Source organism: Macrotis lagotis, chromosome 5, assembly GCF_037893015.1.
Source record: "Macrotis lagotis isolate mMagLag1 chromosome 5, bilby.v1.9.chrom.fasta, whole genome shotgun sequence".
Classification (NCBI taxonomy): domain Eukaryota; kingdom Metazoa; phylum Chordata; class Mammalia; order Peramelemorphia; family Peramelidae; genus Macrotis; species Macrotis lagotis.
This window is the reverse complement of record NC_133662.1, coordinates 204,464,021-204,471,025: the sequence shown is the minus strand read 5'-3', so window position 1 is coordinate 204,471,025 and position 7,005 is coordinate 204,464,021. Positions and strand designations below refer to the sequence as shown.

At 39.1% G+C, this 7,005-nt stretch overlaps 2 pseudogenes; both read right to left on the bottom strand.

Moving 5' to 3' along the window:
- Nucleotides 1-1,105: 1,105 nt before the first annotated feature.
- LOC141490021 (POU domain, class 5, transcription factor 1 pseudogene) lies at nt 1,106-1,595 on the bottom strand (annotated as a pseudogene).
- A 2,552-nt stretch (nt 1,596-4,147) lies between these two features.
- Nucleotides 4,148-5,325, bottom strand: LOC141489454 (cystathionine gamma-lyase pseudogene; annotated as a pseudogene).
- Between the last annotated feature and the right edge of the window lie 1,680 nt (nt 5,326-7,005).

Genomic DNA, 7,005 nt, shown 5'->3' with positions numbered 1-7,005 from the left:
CCCTGGAAGGTTAGATATTGTTGTTAACCCCATTTTATAGATGAAGAAACAGGCAAAGTTAAATTGACTTGTCCAAGGTCTCACAGTTATAAAGTCGGAGATGAGATTTGAACTGGGGTTTTCCTGAATTCAGACCTTATGCTTCATCAATAAGTATATCATTTTAAGAGGGGTGGTAAAGTCTTGATGTTCTTTGTCCTTGTTGCTCAATCATTTGCCTTCATTTGGGATTTTCTTGGCAAAGACTGGTATTTCCTTCTTTTTTTTGCCATTTCCTTCTCCAGTTCATTTCCAGTTCATTTTGCAGTCAAGGAAACTGAGGTAAACAGGGTTGGTTAAGTGATTTTCCCAGTCACGCAACTGATAATGCTCTGAGGCCAATTTGAACTTGGGTCCTCTCAGTTCTCCAGGCCCAGCATTCCATCCATATACCACCTAATTGCTTTCTCCTAATCACAGCAAATCAAGGATGTAATGTTCAGTTTGTGGTATTCCATTCTATAAGGACCAAGAGGATAAAGTTTATGGAGATCATGTTATATATGACAAGACAAAAATACATAATGTTAAGATTTAGGAGTAAGGATGACCAGAGTTAAAATCTACTTTGGATTTTTTAGGACCCAAAGTGAACAATTTAACTTCTCTATCTCAATGTCCTCTTACAGGATTGTTGTAAGGATCAAATAAGATAAATTGAAAAGTTCTTTGCAAACATTAAAATACCACATAAAATCTAACTATTTTATACTGAATGGTTGAAGCAAATGTTTAATTTGGAGGAGTCAGAGGGGAGGACCCAATAGAGTTCTTTAAATATTTGAAGGGCTTTGATTCAATATGACTTGCTTAAGATTGTTTTATTTAAGAGTTGGGAGATAAAAGAGATGTGGAACTAATAAACACATTTTCCAACTTCCCTCCCACCCATTCCCCTCCAAAAATCTGTTTATGAATCTCTGAAATATTAATCTCATTCTTCCCTGTTCCTAAATACTCCCAGGATATAGAGAACTCAATTGACCAACACCCTGACCTCATAATATTTTGTTGGGTTCCTCATCTCTATTCTCTCACCTTCTCCGTCCAAGGATGGACTAGCCCTTCAGCTTGAATGCACTGTAGAGCCCAGAGGGATAACAGGGAAAGGGGAAAATGCATGCTCCTCTGTGAAAGGAGCTGGGGAATAAAAGTAGTGAAGTGAGGGGCCCCATAGCTGGGATGACTGAAAGGAGGGCCTGGAGGTAGGGGAAAAGGCATAGGTCCCCCAGGGAAGGAGACAGTTCCTCAAAATGCACTTGGGGTGAGTTGCCACTGCTTCACTTGCCCTTCTGGCGCCAGTTACAAAACCAAACCCAGACAACATCTTTGACAAGGCCTAGCTGCTCAGCAATATTGCTAATCTGCTGAAGTGTGGGTTTGGGGCACTGCAGAAACATGTTCTCCAAGCTTCCCCGAACTCCATTCTCAGTGCTTGTGCATCTCCTCTTTCTGACTTTTTGAAGGACTGTCTCAGCCTTGCACATCTCCTGAAGGTAGTCCTTGTCCTCAGCTGTTTCTAGCCACTTCTGTAGCAGAGGTCAGGGCTGACACATGTTCTTGAAGCTAAGTTGTAGGGCCTAAAAGTGACAGAGGGTGGTCTGGCTAAAAACCTTCCCAAAGAGTGTCTCCAAGGGGATGCCCACATCAACCTGGGTATAACCCAGAGGATCCTCTTCTGCTTTAACTCCTTGGTAAACTGCTCCAGTTCCCCTGGGGAAGGGTCTCCTGTGGCTGCTCGTCTCCACTCTCCGCCAGCTCAATCTTGGAGACTCGAGCAGGGGCACGGGGCTCTGGGGAGCTGCCCTCAGAAGGGCTCTCAATCCCCGCTCCTGAGTCGCCGTGGGCTGCAGCAATCTCCTGCGCAGGTGGAACCATCGCTCCCATGCTGGGCTGGGCTCAGGTTCACAGTAGACACCTCCTCCCCACATATTGGTCAAATTGGCACGGGGCCATTCCCTACCCATCGGGCCCTGGTCCGGTTCCAGTCCCTCCGGGTGGGCCTTGAAAGCCTGGTCAATTCCACACATACTCTGACCCTCCTGCCTGGCCACCTCAGGAGCCAAGTGTCTGGCCATGCCTAGAAATAGTTTTTTTTTTAATTTATTTTATATTCTATTGTTACTAAAGCTATTGTCTCAAAGATTAAAGGTGACAAAGCAGAAATTAAAGAAAATTCTTAGAACTCTTTCTCTAGTCAGTAATATTAAGGTTCAGATCCTGTCATAAATTGGCAGGGCCCTCCTACTCATAACTAGATATAAGATTGAATAGATCTGTAGCTAAGGAAGATCTCAGTTGAGATCTATTCCTACACAATAACATCTTAGGCAAATCACATAGCCCTTGCTTACCTCAGTTTCCTTATCTATAAAATTGGAATAATAGTCCCCACCTTCTGCTAGAATCAAATAAGGAACTATTTGTAAATACAGTTCCTTGCCCATAGTAAGTACAATATGAATATTTATTATTATTATTGTTGTTGTTGTGGTTGTTGTTTCCTCCAATAGATGTATGCAATTCCCATAGATGACACTGGCAAAGTGAACCCCATTCACTAATCTCAGCCTATAGAAAACTAGGAAATTCATCCTCCTGAGTTCTAATCCAGCCTCAGACATTTACTTATCTGTGCGACCCTGGACAAAGTGACTTAAACTTGTTTGCCTAAGTTCTGCTTCTGTAAAATGAGTGGAAGAAGTCTATCAAGCCACTCCAGTATTTTTGCCAAGAAAACGACAAATGCAGTTACACAAAGGAAGAAGTCACTGAAACAAATTAACAGCAAAATTTACTTCTATACTCAACTTCTAGACAAAAGTATGCCCAAGGCCTAGGACCTATTTTCTTTCCCTTTCCAAAAAAGAAAGAAACTCCTGTTTTAGATCAATTGATTATTGATTAGAAATTGTTCTATCTTTTATTTTTCAACACCTGGAAGTGGTTCTCTAGCCTTCCCAACCAAAGGAAACACACCCTAGTTTATAAGCTAGCAATATCACTTCAATTTCTATTTAATTATCTTGCTTCTATCTCAGTGAATCAGAAACAATTGAGTAGAATTATGCAAATCTCCCTGGATTTCTAAGTTACACTTAGAAATATCCCAGGGGAAAGTGTAATCGATTGATTCAGAGGTAGCAAGTTCCATGTCTCTTGAGCTTTTGAAAGGTTGATTGATCACTTATTGTATTTATTATCAGAATAACATGTATGAAAGGAATTTATAATGATTTGATTATATTCTGTACATACATTATTCTCACACAATACAACACTAAAACTGATTAACTGAAAAGAGAATAGATTAATTATTAATTTTATGCAAACAATAGTTTCATGACATCTGTCTTACGTCATATTTTAATCTTTATCCCTGATGGCTTCCTGACTAACAATTCCATAAACTTTTGTGTTTTTAGGTTGGTTTTGTTGTTGTTGTGCTGTAGGGTGTTTTTAAAATCCTCTTTGATCTCTCCATAGCCTTCTGAATTTATTGGTTTTTTATGGCACTATTATTCAACATATTTCCCACATTCAAAACTTCAGTATTATCTTTGATTTTGTACCTACCTCATCTCTAATAACCAAGTTATCTTTTCAAACTCTAGGGGAAAGAGAAGGGGTATGACCATTTACATATGCAAGCACTGTTTTTGTTCATTTTTTTTAATATAAAGACATTTAATGGCATGGAAGGAAGATGCAAAATGACAGCAGACAATTTAAGCTCCTTTGAGAAGAAGCAAAAATATAAATAATAAAGTGAAAAGCATCATCAGAAGTTGATTTTCAATTTAACAACCAGAGAGAGACGAGAGAATAGCCCCTTGAATCATAATATCTGAAATTTTAAAGTATAAAAGGTAATGTGGTGTCTAATATGGAAGACCATACTGATGATATTAAAATGAAAACCCTGGGGGTTCCTTAGCAGTCTCTGCAAATATTGATCTTTTGAATACTTGATCATTTCAGGAATTGTGGTTCTCATAGCATGTCCTGGATGATGCATGTAAATTAAAGGTGAGCAGCCTTCAAAGCTGATCATTGTCCTTCAAGGGAACATCTATGACCTCCAAGTCAACAAAGTAAAATGAGAGAATCACTTATCATCAGCAAATACCTGCCTGTCTTCAATAGGTATTGAGGCAAGAATCATGATGACCTGAAATTTGGAAAGACTGTCATATCCTCCTAGGCTCTTAGCCATTATGAAAATCTTTAGGTTCTTTTTTTTTTAATTAAAGATTTTATTTATTTTAAGTTTTACAATTTTCCCCCCAATCTTACTTCCTGCCCCCCACCCCTCTTGTTCTTCTTTATTTTATTTTCTTAGGGTTTTTTTTAGGTTTTTTTCAAGGCAAATGGGGTTAAGTGGCTTGTCCAAGGCCACACAGCTAGGTAATTATTAAGTGTTTGAGACCAGATTTGAATCCAGGTACTCCTGACTCCAGGGCCGGTGCTTTATCCACTGTGCCACCTAGCCGCCCCTCTCTTGTTCTTCTTAAGGAAGACTTCTGCAGGTGCAAGTTCATCCTTGATATAAAAAAAAAGATCATTCCTGGGCTACCTGTGCACTGGTACTGAATCAGTTCATATTGAGGATGAGATGACAGCCTGGGATAAAAGTCATTGTCCACCAGAGGATCTGCCTCCGGGAATTTGACCACCACCGGTCCATTTTCAAAATGCTGCTTCATTTGGATTTGTTCAGCCTATGCAGGCATGGGTAGCACTCAAAAGGAGATGGAATTTTGCAAGAAGCTGAACTTTTAATTCAGGTTTTCAGAATTTATTGAGACAAATCCTTGACAACATCATGACCATTCATATACTTTGTGGATTAATGCATACAAATGACTGTTCTTAGATCCAAAGGACACTGGAGTTAGGCCAACATGAAGGTGTTGTCTACAACCGAAGCAATGATCATGCTTTTGAACCATTTGGGCACAGCCTTTAATGTCAGTGATTTTCAAGCTGCATTTGGTGGGAATTTTAACCCAAACAAGCTTGGTTTCTGGTGTGATTGTAGACTCCAGTATCTTGAGTTTGGAACAATCAACAAAAGAAATTTTCACACACCAGAAGTATCTCCACACATCATCCATACAAATAATATGGTCTCCAGACTTAAAGAGATGTGTGATGTTCAATGTGGCTGCTAAATCTGAAGCAAGTACCATCCAGAGCTGCCACCACCTTCTCTAAGTAATTTTGGGTGGAATCTCCAGAGTGACTGTTTTCAAAACCCACCTGATAACTGGGAACCTCATGCATGAAAGTTATGATAATGTTTGTTCTTTGTTCTAGAAGAAGACCATGACATCAGGGATGTGATGCCTTGACAAACACATGAATTGGATTTGAATGAGGGGAGGGCTGTGATAAGTTGCCAGGCTCACTTTCTCCTCTGAAGCCATTGGGGTCCAATAGTCAAAAATAAATCAGGACAACTGGAGATGGCCCTGGATGCAAGGTAGTTAGCATGAAGTGACTTTCCCAAGGTCACACAGCTAGTTAGTGTCAAGAGTCTGATGCCAAATTAGAACTCCCATCCTCCTTCAGGGCCAGTGCTCTATCCACCTAGCTGGCCCTGCTTGAAGGTGGTGGTCAGTGAAATGGGTGGCAACATGGCCTAGGAGGTCTATTGCTCTGACTCCTGGAAAACGTGGATGGTATGGGTGATTCAGTGCTGGAAGTGGGGTTGGAAGACACTTTGAGGGGTTTCCTTCTTCTGCATTCTCTGCAGCAGGGAGGGCAGGGTGACAGAAGTAGAGAGAAGGGAGGAGAAAGAAAACCAGGCACTGTGTTTCACAAATATTATCTTTATATTTCCCTTCTTTCCATTTTTCTCTATTCCTTCTGTCTCACCATAATTGTTGCACCCATTTTATTGTAGTAGGTTCTGAACACATGTATCCACCTCTATCCTCTCATTCCTCCTTCCATCCTTCATATCTTCCTTATCCTTATATCCTTATGTATCCATATATTCCTTATTCCTTATAACTCTTTATATCCTCTTAAATTGTTTCCCTGTTCCCAATAAACTGGTCAAATTGTCATAGCTGGTATTCAAAACCTTCAATCAAGCAATTTCTTAACTTTCCAATCTTTCCTCATCCTCTTCTTCATATTCATGCTAATCTTTTCCCCAGCTTGAGTTTAGAAATCCTGACTCTGTTTCTTTGAGCATGTAATTGCCTATATGATTCAATCCTTCTTCTGCCTATTGTATCGCTGTGCATCCTTTGAAGCCCAGCTTTATGGCCACTTCTCAAGAAGTTTTCTTTCTGCCACCTTTCAAGAAGTCAGTAAAGACTTGTCTACTGTCATATTTCACATAGTACTTTCTTACCACTTTCCTCATACATCTATCTTGTATTATTTTTACCTGTGGTTATTAAGATAGTATTGTTTTTTATTGTGTGCATATGTGCATATATAAAATATATCGAGATATAATATATACATATACCCTATAGATGTATGTGTTTCTATTTATCTAATATCTAGATATCTATACCTTAAATCTATGTGTATATATCTATATGTATATGATTATGGCTGTATATGCATGTTTGTCTCTCTGTATATATATATATATGTATATATGTTGATATTTCAGAAAAACATATATATATATACACATATATTTATATGTGTTCCTTTCTATCACTCTTTCTTCCTTTATCCCATCTCACACAAAGAAGTTTCCCTTCCCTTACCACTCTAACGAGAACCAGTTATTTTCTGTCCTATTTCTTCAAATAGATTTTTTTCTCTCCATCACCCTCCCTCTTTTGCTTATCGTCCATCTCTCCCTATCTACTGGCTCCTTGCCTACTATCTATGAACATCTCTATATCTCCTTTATCCTCAAAAAAACAACAAAAAAACTCACTTGATCCTTCTATCCTCACTCTCATACTATATATTTTTTGTGTTTTAGAGTTT